General features: G+C 28.0%; 1 non-coding gene across 1 annotated transcript; it reads left to right on the top strand.

Moving 5' to 3' along the window:
- Positions 1-13,760: 13,760 nt before the first annotated feature.
- Positions 13,761-13,834, top strand: TRNAV-GAC (transfer RNA valine (anticodon GAC)). Its single transcript has one exon. It is a non-coding gene; the product is annotated as a tRNA-Val (tRNA).
- Positions 13,835-14,858: the final 1,024 nt, after the last annotated feature.

Raw genomic sequence — 14,858 nt, 5'->3', positions numbered from 1 at the left:
AAAAAAAATTAAAAAAAAATTATATTTAGTTGGATATATATATTATACTTAAATAAATTCCCATGTTTACCTCAAACTCTTACTTATTTTATTAAATTAAATTTTGATTGTATGTAGATTTGCAAATTTTAATAAGCAATATTTGAATATCAAAGTTGTAATTTAATAATTTTATTACTTAAAATATTTATTGAAATTGGGGGTATTAATCTTGACCGATTATAACAAATAAGATTAAAAAAAAGCAACTGTCTAATAAATAATTTAAAAGACAAAATTATTTGCGAAAACCAATTATTGAATTATTACTTGAGAAGTTTTATTCTTTGACAGGATTAGAAAAAGAATCAGTGAACCTGCCAGCCGAAATAAAAATCATGTGCTTTTCGTTGTATTCAAAGTAGTCTTAGTTTCGATTTCTTACTTTAGAAACAATCTTTAGTGGTTTTGTAATGTCTAACTTTTTTGAAAAATAAATTAAATTGGAATGAAAAGATAAATTAAAAACAAGGAGGCACAAGCACTTTACAAGAAATAAACAACGAAATATGATATTTACATTTAAATTACGCTCGAAATTGTGTTAATAGAAAGTATTTTATTTTAATTAAAAGTGAAACTAGAACATCAAATATTTTTAATTATAATTTCGTAATATTTTATTACATAACATTTTCAACCAAAAACATAAAAGTTTGGTTATAGATAATAATATTTATTAAATACCCTTTTTGTGACCTCCTTCGACTTTTAAAACTAAAATCTTTTGCCTTTAATTAAAATTTTGGAATATTTTTTTAAAATTGCCTGTCAAAGGTGTCATTCCCTTTTATTAAAATTTTATATTTTAGAATAATTAAGTAGTGCTTAAAAAAAAGTTAAATTCTATTGGTTTAGTGAGAATTTAAACATGTTAGGTGTTCCTAAATTAACTTGTGCATAATATAAACAGATAATGGTGGTTTTATCAATATTTTTAAAATCATTAAATAATTTTGATACAGGTTATTTATAATAAAAAAACAAACTGAAAAAAAAAGTTTTGTAACGCCTTTGGTATTATTATAATAAATAAATAATATTCAAGGGCAAAAAATTAATAAAGCAGTGGCCGTTTCTAAATGTCTTATAATCGCGTTCATGACTTCAGTTGGATATCTAACAAATAAATAATCCACATGATAGTTTCCATTAAAATTTTAAAGTATCTGTGGACATAATTACAGACTTAGTTTTTTATTTGTAGATCTGAGCTAGTAAGCAAAATTAAATAATTAAAGGATAGTGCTATAACAAACAATAGCCACAAATAGTATTTTATTGTCACATTCTTTGGGCATTGTTTTTTCGAGTAATAAAAAGTTACTTTATTAAAACACGTGTAAAATACTTATCCTTGTGGCGCTTTACTAAGTATGTATTTTAATTAGGCCCTTGGTTTATACATTAAATTGACTTCTCAGAAATAAACAACAACCGTATAATCTTTATGGCAAACACCTCTGCTATCCTCGATTAATATAATTTAAACAAATACCCTTAAGGAAAAAATACTTATTTAATGAAGAAGAGCTTACGCCATCTTAGAAGGCACAAGACAAGCTCTACGCTTTTCTCAGTGTTATTTGGACTATATTTCTACAATGCCGTTTTAGGCCGCAGTTCTTACCACATTAATGATAAACTATTTTAATCTAAGGTTTTAAGCTTAACAACGAGTAAGAATTCGGGTTCATTATAATACATGAAAACCTCAAAAATATAAGATAAGGGTGCTGCTTTCTGTTTATTTTTGACTTAATTTTGCGCCAAAAACACCCACCATTTTCTTTGGGGCAATCATTCCTCACATGGCCTCTAATAGCTATCTGTGGGGTTTCAAAGATTTAGATACAATGTGTTACAGGCGTTTTGTGGGCGTGATTCGTTTCTTCGAGGGTCGAAAAGTACGATTCCTGTAATCTGTGGCGAGAATCTATTCTTTTCGTGAGGATATCTCTTGTCCCAGCTTGATTCCTCTCACCACTGTTTTTTTTGGCAAGTCGTTAATTAGTGGCTTTGTTTCTCCACATAACTTCTAAATTATTTGTTATTTTCTCCACTAAGCCATTTAAGCGTTATTTTAATAAAAATTTTTGAGAGGTAATTTGGATATTGTTTAAAAACAAGATTAAATTAAGAATAGCTGATGAATAAACAAAAAACGTATTCTTTTTTATATGTTTTGAACAAACAGAAACATATTGTAAAGCAAGCAAATTATTGGCGATATTAATTAGGAGATAGGCAAATTAAAGTATTACACAAAAAATTGTTTAAACTAAAATCTTAAAAAATAATTTATTTACAGATAAAAGCCAAAAAAACTTTCTTAAGAAATGAATCATCAGTCATTAAATATTTGACACCATCTAGCCATAAAAACTTGCGCTAAAAGTTTAAATATAATTGTCGCAACTGTAGAGTTATCTTGTAACTCTGTTGCTTTCTTAAGTGAAGATTTTTAAGTAAAATTTTGCTTTAAAATAAAGCATGGATTATTTACCGATGCAATCAATAAATGAAAGTTCTAAAATTGACAATAATAATACCGCACACGTAAAATTTAATAAAACCTACTGCAATAGATTTCATTTAATCAACATCTTTGGTATTTACAGGAACAAAGTCTTATTTGTATTCTAGATTCCTTACACCAATGAAGAATTGTATTATGATTTAAAGTAACAATTGGGTTGCTTTAAAAATTTCTAAACAAATGTATTCCCATTTAAAACCTCTTACTTTAAAAAAATCTTAAAATTATTTCTTTCTGGTTTAAAAACACTTTTTTTCTTTAAAAAAAAAGTCAAGGTGCTAGATATTTGTTTAAAAGACAAATTCTTACAAAAAATTTAACCCATGCAAGATTTCAAGCATTTAAATCTGAGTTCTTTGATTGAACTAAAAGAGTTGAATGAATCCTTTACAGGACAGCAAGTAAAAATAAGAGGCTTTGCTTCTACTATAAGAAATACTAAATCAGTCGCTTTTGTTACACTTAGAAGCCAACTTGACACTGTCCAATTGATAATTGTAAAACAAAAAAATTCTGAAAAAGAGATCGTTTCTTTAGATAAGTTGGTCAATGAATCTTTTATTGAAGTTGTAGGAATAGTCAAAAGTGTTAAAACCCCAATATTTAGTTGTACAAAACAAAATATTGAAATTGAACTTGATTCTCTTTCTATTCTTGGCGATGTTATAGAAGACCTTCCATTTAGTATGAAAGATGCTAGTGCTACAGAACACGAAAGGGCTAATAATGAATCTATTTGTAGCGTTGCTTATAATATTAGACTTAATAATAGAGCTCTGGATTTTAGATTGCCACAAGCCCAGGCAATAATAAGGATTATGGATGGAGTTATGTTTTTTTATAGAAATTTTTTAAGGCAGCATGGTTTTATTGAAATCAAAACCACAAAAATTATTCAAAGCGGTTCTGAAGGTGGTTCAAATCTTTTTAGTGTTGATTTTTTTGGTAAAAAGGCCTTTTTAGCTCAAAGTCCTCAACTTTATAAACAGATGGCTATTATTGGTGGGCTTAAGCGTGTTTATGAAATTGGACATGTTTATAGAGCAGAAGTATCTAATATCAACAGATATTTAAGTGAGTTTGTAGGATTAGATATTGAAATGGAATTGGAGGGGACTTATATTGATACCATAAAGTTCATTTATTCTATTTTTGTATCAATTTTTAATTCAATCAAAAATGAATATTCTACTGAATTGGAAATTATTAGAAATTTTAAAAATTTTGAAGATATTAAATTTCCTGCAGAGCCTTTGATTATTACACACAGGGAAGCAGTTGATATTTTAAAAGCCAAATCTATTGAAATTACATATTCTGATGATTTCAATCGAGAACAAGAAAAAATACTCGGAGATCATTTTAAAGTAACAGAAGGAACAGACTTTTTTGTAATAAAAGATTATCCCTTTTCTTCAAGAGCTTTTTATACTTATGTTGATGAAAGTGGTGCTACAAGATCTTACGATTTTATATTACGTGGAGAAGAAATACTTTCAGGAGCTCAAAGAGTTAATAAATATGAAGATCTTAAGAATGCAATTATTGCAAAAGGAATTTCTGTTGAAACCCTTTCCAATTATTTAGAGCCGTTTAAGTTTGGAGCGCCACCCCATGCAGGTTGTGGTATTGGATTTGAACGTTTACTCAAAAGTTATTTTGGGTTTGATGATATCAGATATTTTTCACTCTTCCCTAGAGATCCTAACAGGCTTTATCCTTAAAATAAATCTTTTTTAATCAAATAGATTTTTATTTTGATAAATTTCTAATTCAAATACATTTTATAGATTTATTTAAATTTGGGGCAATTGTACTAGATATTATATTGATATTTAAAGTTTATTTTGATGGCACTTTTTATAATCATAAATATTTATTTAAATAAATATCCCTTAATGATTAAATACTTTAATAATGAAGAGAGGTTACTGTTGTCCTCTATTAATATTATTTAAATAAATACCCTTAATGACTAAATACTTTAATAATGAAGAGCTTACGCTATCTTCGAAAACACAAGACAGCTGCGTTGGCAATCATAAATATTTATTTAATTACAAGGTAAAAAAATGGGGTTTGTCTCATAAAATTAGAAAAGTGTGCTAATTAATTTAGCTTTTCTTAAAAAACCCGGGTAATTTTTCAAAATTGGTTACCTTGATATTCAAGTAAATAAAGTAATGATGATAATTCTAAATTTTAAGGTTTGAAAAGCACATGTGATTTTAATCAATCTTATAAATATACTTTTTTAAGAAAATTATGATTTTTTTAAGATATTTAATAAAAAGGTACGAATACAATATTAGTTTAAACCACTATATTTACAGAGTGTTATTGGATTATAGCAGATAACATTAAGTAAGACTTAGTATGCTGAATTTCCCCCCTCAACTTCTTAAACATGTTTGTTTTTGGCGCGAAATCTATGATCAAGTTTAAAAAGATGTGTTAAAAATATGCTTTTGTTTATTTTTGATCAAAAATATAAGGTAAAAAAATTAATGTTTTTTAAAGAAAACATTGCCAAAAACTTAAAACCTGCCAGGTTTATGCCAATGAAATTTATTTCAATTGATGTATCTGCAAAGTTTTAATCAGAAAAAATTAATCATACGAAATCCATGATATATCTTTGTGATGTATAGTTTGATATTCTAAAAAGAATTTAAAAACGATCAATGTTTGATTTCTTTTGAATTAAATCAATCAAAAACAAACAAAACGCAAAGTCAATAAAATAGAATTTATACAAAAAAGGCCAGTTGTTTTAACCTTAATGTTTGTAATAATACATAAAGTAACATTATAATAACCAATTGAAAATTCGATTGGTTATAAAAACAAAAAAAAAGATTAAAAATATATTTAAATCTATAACAATGCACGTTTTAATTTTTTTTTGAATTTTAAGGAATTATTTTATTAAAAGTAAATTTTATTTATTTTATAATTTGGAAATAGAGATATTAACAATATTGTTTTATATATACTAAGTGTTTCAGGTAAACGTGGGTATTGATTTAAGTTTATTATATATATCCAACTTTTATTACATTTGACATTTACAATTCATAGCTTAAAATTATAATATTTCAACAATTACTAAAATTAAACTTTATTATTTGAAATTGCAATATTTTAGCAATTACTAAAATTAAACTTAAATATTTAAAATTGCAATATTTTAACAACTGCTAAAATTAAACATTCCTAACAAATAGTTCTTTGCAACATTTTTATGCCTCAATTAAGAAAGTAGTTGAAATTAAAAACAAATTTAATTTATTTAAAGTATATAATTTTTGCTTTTTAACAATCGATGTGCCCAGTCCCTTTCAATCCTAGGATTCAAATATCACAGTTTGTCTGTAATATTTTTTCATGGCTAAAAAGACGAAGGGGCCCCTCAAATAATCTAAATGTCATATTACTCATATTAAATTTATGGTATAAAAGTGAATTAAAATATATTAAATACAACTGCCTAAAACAATCTTTAATATTGTATATCGACTTGTGTAATTTATAATTTAATTATTTATTGCTTTATTAAAATCAACTTTAATAAATAAAAATTTTACACGTCAAATAATTCAGAAACGTAACATCAATTAGTTTTGTAACACAGGATGAAAAATTGAAAATATGTCGATGGAAATTTATGGAAATGACATTAAATGTAACCAAACGAAAAATTGTAAAAAAAAAACAATTCTCTCCTTTTGAATTCAAATTGTAAACAAACAATGAAGAAATGTATTCAATAACATTTAAGCATGCAGAGAAAAAAAATGTGTGTGGTATAATAAAAATAAATTTTCTTTAAACAAAAACTGTTTCAATTTACAAACAAATTATTTTAATATCTAATATAAAAATTGGTTAAAATTGGATTGCAAATATACAAAGTGTTTGATAATACTTACAGAGTTTGCTTTAGACTTACTTTTCTAATCAATTCAATCAATTAAACTATTTAAAAAAAATCTCACACATGGGTATGCCGCATAGCACGGAGAAGAGTAAAACAAACCCGAAAATGTTTAACGAAATTGAAGTTGAAAATGGTGTTGAGCAGCAGAAACAAGAACCCCGTAGAACTTCACCATATTTCTTTGGCGATTCAAGATTTGATAATCTTGCAATAAACAAAGGTACTAGCAATACAAACAATCAAATGTAAATTACCATCCTGATTTTTCAAATAAAAGAGATGGTGATTATAACTCCTTTAAAATTAATGTTAATGGAGATATTTGTGAAGTACAAACTTCAGATATACTTTCTAAGACAAGGTCCCGTACCTCTCCGCAGCAACTTGAAATTCTTGAAAATGTTTGTAGAACAACATTGAAACCTAACAAAGATATAAGAGTGAGGTTATCAAAAGAGCTTAATATGTCGGAAAGACAGGTCCAAATTTGGTTCCAAAACAAACGAGCAAAAAGTAAAAAATTTTCAGTAAAACCAAACATTCAGGCGCCAGATTATGGTTTTAGCTATTCTGGATATATTAATTCACAATATAGTAGATATCCTATATCAAATTTACCAAACAATCAAGAGATATATCAAATGCAAGAAACTGGATATGATAAAAAGGATAATATGTTTTTTTATAATAATCCCAACCAAGACCAATCTAGATATCTTAATGGATATTGTGTTAGTGGTTATGCACCCCAATATAGTGAAAATTGTGAAAGGTATGGTAACGAGCACCATGTTATTATGATTATAATGGAACGGTGGAAATTTTTTGCCTCCTGGAGAATATTTGCCAACAGCGGAAACAGTTCCATATTATTATAACAAAGGTGAGATTGGAGAAGGAGATGTATATTATTATGATAACCAGGAGGAAACTTATAAAAATCCAAACAATAAATAACTTTGATATATTATTATTTAAGGTTTAAAGTTTTTTTCAAAATTTCAACCTTATAAGGTATTTTGAGATAAAAAAGCTAATTTTTGTTAATTTATGCCACCATCGTCTGTTTCGATATATTGAAGATTAAAACTATTTAATGATACTGCAAAGAGTAAAGCACATTTAATAAAAATATTTTCTGAGAATACAAGTGCCATTTCTAAGATTCAAAGTCCTATAATACGATGCCCCACAATTTATTTGTACATAAGAACCTTTTTTTAGTATGTTTTTTAATAATTATGCTTCGAGCAGAACTTTGAAGAATTTATATTACTTATATAGAATTATATTTTTTTGGTGAGTAGTTTTATATTTTTTTACATTTTGAAGTATTTGTTGGTTTAGCAATTCTCAGGTGTTTTATAATGTCTTGGAAATACCGAACCCCCAAAAAAACAAAAATGGGGTTTTTCATAAATCAAGGTTGGTACAAATTTTTAATAAAAAATGCCTAAATTTACAAATTTAATAAAAAATCTTTGGCTTTAACAACTAGCAAACTGAAATAAGGTGTCACGTAAAAATACATTAGCCATTTTGCCTATTTCTACCGGCTTGTATAAAAAGCCGTGAATAGACTAATCAAACCGTTTATATAAAAATAGGGGTTGGTGATGCAAAGGATATGAATTATAAATAGCATAAAATTTAGAATTTCACCTTGATGGATCTAAAAATTTTTTGAAATCTCGCTTGGTATAGTCAAAAGAGCTTTTTATTAAACAGCAGGATGTGGGTAGAATTTGATATTTATTTAAGTTTAACAATATAGGTTGGTATAGCAATTTAAACTAATAATACTTAATAAAACCCCTGTGCTATGATTATCTTTGATTATATATGTAAATGGCATCAAATGGCGTAGGTGTAACCTTAAAAATATATTTAATTTGTAATCTCGATTTTAATATCTCGAAATAGAATTTTTTTATAAATTTAATTATTTCCTTTGTTTTATTCTGAATAATGTGTAATCCCATCAAGAAAAAAACAAAATTGATTATATTGGGCTAAAAATTTGTTATACAGGTTTAATATAGCTGATTATTCTTATTTAAAGTTGGATATATATATTGTACTTAAATAAATACCCATGTTTACCTCAAACTCTTACTTTTAATAAATACACTTCTTATTATTATCTTCGACTATACATTCAAGTTTTTAAAGGTTTCACTGCAGTAGGTATTTTGGCTTTATTAATTTGTAGTTTTTAAGAATCTCTCCCACCATCGTCTTCTTCGGCCAAACAAAATCTTCCAAAAGTCTTTTTAAGTACTAGTAAAGGGATGTGTGAACCAGTCTTGAGTTCATTTTCTCTTTCTTTATAACACAATTAATTCTGGGCCTGCACATACGATATAATAATGTTTACTTTGGATTTGTAAATATAATAAATTCAAAAGCTTTTAAACAGATTTCCTTAGTTTCCAGTCGTAAACTTTGTTCAATACATTTAGATTGATTAACATTCCCATTTTTAATGTTTTTTTCTTTTTCATAATTTGTTTCTAAACCCGATGTGATTTGCTTTTATATTGTCTTAGTCTTAATTCTAGTATTACGGCAATTTACAAATAACTTTAATTTTTTTTAAGGTTTTTAACGTCACTAACTTTTTTTTGATAAATCTTCAGAGGTTGCTAAGCCCATTTTCTTTTGACAGCTCTCTAATTTCTTTCCGGCAAATTTTTTTATTCGAACTTAGTCTTATTTAGAAATAACAATAATTAATTAAATTTTTAGTTCAAAGCGTATTTCGCTAAAAACTTTTAATTTTTGGCACCCTTGTTTGATGGCTTTTCAAATGTGGAATAAGCAAATACAAAACAACAATGAAGTTTTAGTTTCTTTAAAAAATAGATTAGAGACTTCACATATGAAGAAGACATCTTAGAAACATTGGAAAAATTATACTCTTTTTGCTTTATTGATGCTGCAATGTTATTTGATATTTGCTTTGATTCAATAATAAAATCTTTAAAAAATACAGAAGAGCCAACTTTACAAATAAAATTTTTCAATGCTTCTCAATATTAAACAACAGAAATAAACTTGGAATATTGCAGGATATAGAAAACAGAACAATTATTTTAGAACAACCACCCTCCTTTATTCATACTTTCATAAAACTTTTCAATTCAGATTTACTGATTGATTTTTATATTTCGGACCCAAATATTACACAAGTTTAAGAAAATTACAAAAATCAAATTTTTTAGATACATTACTCTTATTTATTAAAAGATCTATAATATTAAAAGAAACTTTGGTTTTTGAAGGTATCATTGAAGATTTAATTGAGTCTTTATCTTATAATACTGCTGATTTAACAGAACAGACATACATTGTTTTAAATGAATTTTTAAAAAATTCTGAAAAAAATCAATTTTATTACATTTCATCGGGTAGTTTTTTAATTAAACCGTTGGAGATCAACACCTTTAATGCGATTTTATTAACATTAAATCCAGTTAGTAAACATTTTATGGAAATACAAGCAAAACTTATGGCTACTGAGCTCATTATTAAATCTCTAGAATTGAAAATTTATCAATTTATTTATCTGCTCATTTATAGAAATGAAATTAATTTTAAAGAATTAATTGAAAAATATATTAAAATACAAGAACTTGTTGTTGAAGCTGATAATGATGTCTACGCATTTAAAATATTAGAATTCGTTTAAGATGTACAACTTTTGAAATTCCAAAAACAAATTCTTATAGAATTAATACCTTGTTGTTTAATTTAGGATTAGATTATCAGAATCTTGAAATAACTGATTTTTCATCTTGTGATCAAATAATTTACATGCTTTTTACAAGAGAAGATTTTGAAGATATAAAAAAATTTATGGATCCTTTTCTATATGAAGAACATATTCATTTATTTGGATTTTTTTGAATAACAATCATAATATTGTTATAAATATGCACAAAACTCAAATAATTACAAAATTGATTTTATTAAGAAAATTTTTAATTAAAAATGAAATAACATGTGATTCGTTGCAAGATCAATTAATTGGAATTTTAACCCAGATTATAAATGAAAACTTAAAGTTTTTGAAAAAAAAACATATTTGATTGAAGAACCTAAAAAAATGGCATCGCCAGAAAGCAAACTACAAACCAAATTTACAAATGATAGTAAAAATTTATATGATGGTATGAAGAATAATATAAAAGGGATTTTCGGTAAGTTTAGACAAAGTGAAGAAAAAGCAAAAAAAAAGCTTTGATTTGTAGATTTTACGAATACCTAGGAATTTACACGAATACTTATGTGTCTTTTTTTATTCTTAATAAAGCTTTGATTTATTGTAAAATATTTTTAACTTTTATTGAAAAAATGTTTGATTTAAAAATTCGAAGATAATTATAACATGGGTATTTATTAAATAAGAATAATTAGCTATAATCCAACCGAAAATATAAAAGGAAAAACAACATCAATTTTTTAATCACTTTAATAGCTCAACTTATACTCTATGATCGTATTATTTTGGCATATTTGCGATATTTAGCATATAAAAAGTTGCTTTAAAATCTGTAATTTTAATATGCTTCCCATAATCGATATCTAGTTTTTTTAAGGGCTAATGTTAACAAGCTGAGAATATTAATTGTTGTTATCTAAAGGCCCTATTAGACATTAAGGGGTTATTTAATTAAGACTATTTCAACATTCCCCCTCAAAATTATAAACACTTTAATTGGGAGATATGCCTCTTGTGGGGCTTCCCGTATTCTGATTTCAGTAAATACATGTTAAACCCTTTGATCTATGCAACTTGTGCTTTCTTAGGGAACCTTGGTCCTCTTTTTGACTTCCTCGACTCATCCTTTACTAGTACTTGGTCACCCAATTCAAATGACTCCCAGTTCCCTTTCACCAGGAGCTCCTTATGTTCTTGGATCCTGGAAGCATGTTGATTTATCTTTACTTCTTTCCTCCTCGCCGGACAGCATGCTTTATCCGGGCCATCTTTATCGTTCGGTGGTAGGTCCTGTTGTACCTTTCAATTACGTGTTTTATTCTCTGACTCAACCCCAGGGTATACTCAACTTATTCTAGGCTTCTCGTATTCCGGTTTAATCGTTCTACTCTTCTGTTTGATTAATGGTGGTATGGTGTTGTCAAATGCTGTTTTACTCCATTCTCCACGAGCCACTCTTTAACTTCCTTGCCCATATTCTCTCTTCCCTCGTCACAAATTAGCATTTTGAAGGGGAATTGCTCTTGACTTCCTGGATAAATTTTAATATGTCGCTTGCACTCTTAGAAGTTGCATATTTTGCGAATCCTTTCTTCGAAAAATAATCTACTGCTACCAGGATATTTTGTCCTTTGGTCAGTTCTATAATATCGAATCCCAATTTATCACCTACTTCAAATGCCTCTATCACTCTTGTCGTTTTAGACCTCACGGGTTGTAAATCTTGCAAACTTCGCAGTCTTTTATCACTACCCCAACTTCTTCAAACTTAATATCTGTTGCTCCTGTCTCACGGCGTCTTGTTAGCACCGCTTCACACCTCTAAAAACAAGAATTCTTGTGCTTAGTTAATGTACTCTCCTCTTGGGTTAGGTTCCTGTACCGTGTTTACCTCATCGTTTCCGAACTTACGACTTAGCGTGTCTACATGAGGAATTTATTTCCCCTTGGTATAATTTTTGCTTAGGAGATTATTAACCGTTGCCTCTACTCGATCATCTTCCTTACAGTTAATTGCACATTCATAATTTGCTTTTATCCCTTCGGCGTCCTTGTGGTGTCGTGGACGGTGCTGGTTCGGGTAGTTTTCTGAGAGGGGGTGATGAGCCTACAAAACCTAACGCTAAATTTAGTGTTAAGCGCTTTTCATTCCTTTAAAGATATCTTTCTTCTTATAGAAAGTATTTGTTAGGTTTAATATGTTTTAAGTAAAATATTTAGTCAGATTAAAAAAAAATATAGAATTTAAAACGATGTTAATAAATAAAATTTATTGGTTGTGACAAAATTAGATTTCTCTAAATTTTGCATGTATTTCATTAAAAGTAAATACTCTAGTTTCAAACTTTTTATCAAAGTTCGGAATTGGATATTCTTCAATTTCGTTAACGGTGAATTGGATTCGGTTGAAATCATGAACTTTTCTTAGGACTGGAGTTTGAGATGCTATAAGTATGTTTCCATTTATCATTTCAGTTTCAGTAAAAATTTTAATTGTAGAGTTTTCTAACGATGGTAAGGCTGAGAATGTAGTTTTAAACTTTTCATCAAATAGGCGGGAAAAATCTTCTTGTATGTTATTACTAGTAAGTTCAGTAAATGTACAATATTGGGCTGAGGATCCTTTGATACTTTTTGAGTCGAGTTGGAATGATTCTAGCACTTTGTTAAGCGTATGAGAATACTTTTGGCCTAGGAATTGCAATATTCGCTGGTCAGTGTTCAGATAATTAATTATATAATTAGAAGACGCACTCATGTGGTTGATCATATTAATTAAGTTATCGGAAGGCTGAACATCATTTACTATAATTTCAAGTCCGGGGACGAGTCTCATTTGACGGCGTATATAAAAAGGTATAGTGGCAGATGCAGACGGTATATTGATGTAATAATCAAGCGTTCGGTCACTGATTTTCAAAGATTTCTTTCGAAGATTACTCATGATTGAGAATCTATCATCAAGAAGACGAAAATTAGGTAAAAGAGAAGCTGAATCTTTAGATAAGAATCCTGTTTCTAGAACGAGTGAGTGTTCAATATTACACGGAAGATTGGGTGAAATAAATCCTAGTTCCCGATCGTTGTAAGATCCTAGTGAATTAACCCAGTCTCTAAATATGACGGGGAGATGCCAAGTAGAGACCTTGCTTTTTTGCATTAAGTGAATTGCTTCTTTAATTTGAGTATTGATGAATCGTTTTGGTATCGATGTAAGATATGAGTAAAATAATCCTGTGAGAATGTATTTTGTATATCCATGAATTTCGAAATCACTGTCGCGAGAACAAGTTCTTAATAACTTGATGGCGGGAAAAGTCTTCTTTATAAGTTTAGAGATGATAAAAAAATCAGGTACGTAAAGTATCTGTCGTTCGTAAACAGTTCTCATTAGGGAGATTCCGTCGGGGATAATCATTGATAATGGAGTAAATGTTAATTCATATTTGATTGGCGTTTGACTTGTCTTAGTTCGCTTGATTTCATTAGCTTCCTTTGTGAAATCTCTTTGCGGAATAGTTTCCATAATGTAGTGGTTTATCACGTCCGCCTGACACGCGGGAGGGCACGAGTTCGATCCGCGTTGGAAACAGCTCCTTTTTGCTTTCTCCTTCTTTTCCATATACTCTCCAATTGATTCGTTCTCTTTTTGTTGACAGCTAAAGAATTCTGCCATTGATGGCTTCTCTAAAAAATTTTCAATTAATTTGTCTTTGAGTTTGACATATGCCAAACTCTCACTGTCGACTCCCTGCTCGAAGAGAAACTTTGAAATCTTTTTCTCACAGTATCTCAACAGAAGCAGTTTCTTCTTCTCATCGGGCAATTCCTTAAACCCTTCCTTCGCTTCTCTGTCTGACTTATGTAAAACTCAATGTCCTCTGCTGTAATTCTGCTATTCATAGATATAAGGAGCTTTTCAAGTGCTCTACTTATTTCCTATGTTTCATTTGCGTTTTTTTTACTCTTCACCGTGTTGTTATCTAAAGGCTATTAGACATTAAGGGGTTATTTAATTGAGAATATTTCAACATTAATCATATTTTAAAAGTTACGAACATGATTTTTTTTCTACTAAAGGCCTATTGTTTTAATTATATTCAATTTTGAACATTTTTATTTAGGGTAGGATTAATAATTTAAAATAGAGCAAACCATAATTAATTTAGCGCTTAAAAAGTGATGCTTTAAAAATTAGGCGTGACAGCCTCAGGTTGAAAAAAATTGAAAATCTATATTTTAACGCAAATAGCCCCTAATTTCTATTAGGTCTTCATAAAACAACAATTATTATTTTAAGTTGGATATAAAAACCTAAATGCCCATGTTTACCTCAAGCTCCTAATTTTTATATTCTTACACAACACGATATGTTAATTAAACTCCAATTTAATAGACCCAATTTCGTGTATATTCTGATAATATTAAATAAGAAATGTTACTAGGATGGAATCGTTCATTACTAATAAGCAACTCCAATATTTTTTAAATAAATTAACCTTTTTATTTGATTTAAGGATTGACGTAAATTTATAATAAAAAGATCCGCATACTTTAAAATTCAATTCGTAAAAAAAAAAGCTAGTTTTATTATTTATTGAAGAAATTAAATACTG

Source organism: Arctopsyche grandis, unplaced genomic scaffold (assembly GCF_051622035.1).
Source record: "Arctopsyche grandis isolate Sample6627 unplaced genomic scaffold, ASM5162203v2 HiC_scaffold_91, whole genome shotgun sequence".
Taxonomy (NCBI): Eukaryota; Metazoa; Arthropoda; class Insecta; order Trichoptera; family Hydropsychidae; genus Arctopsyche; species Arctopsyche grandis.
This window is presented reverse-complemented; position numbering and strand designations above follow the sequence as displayed.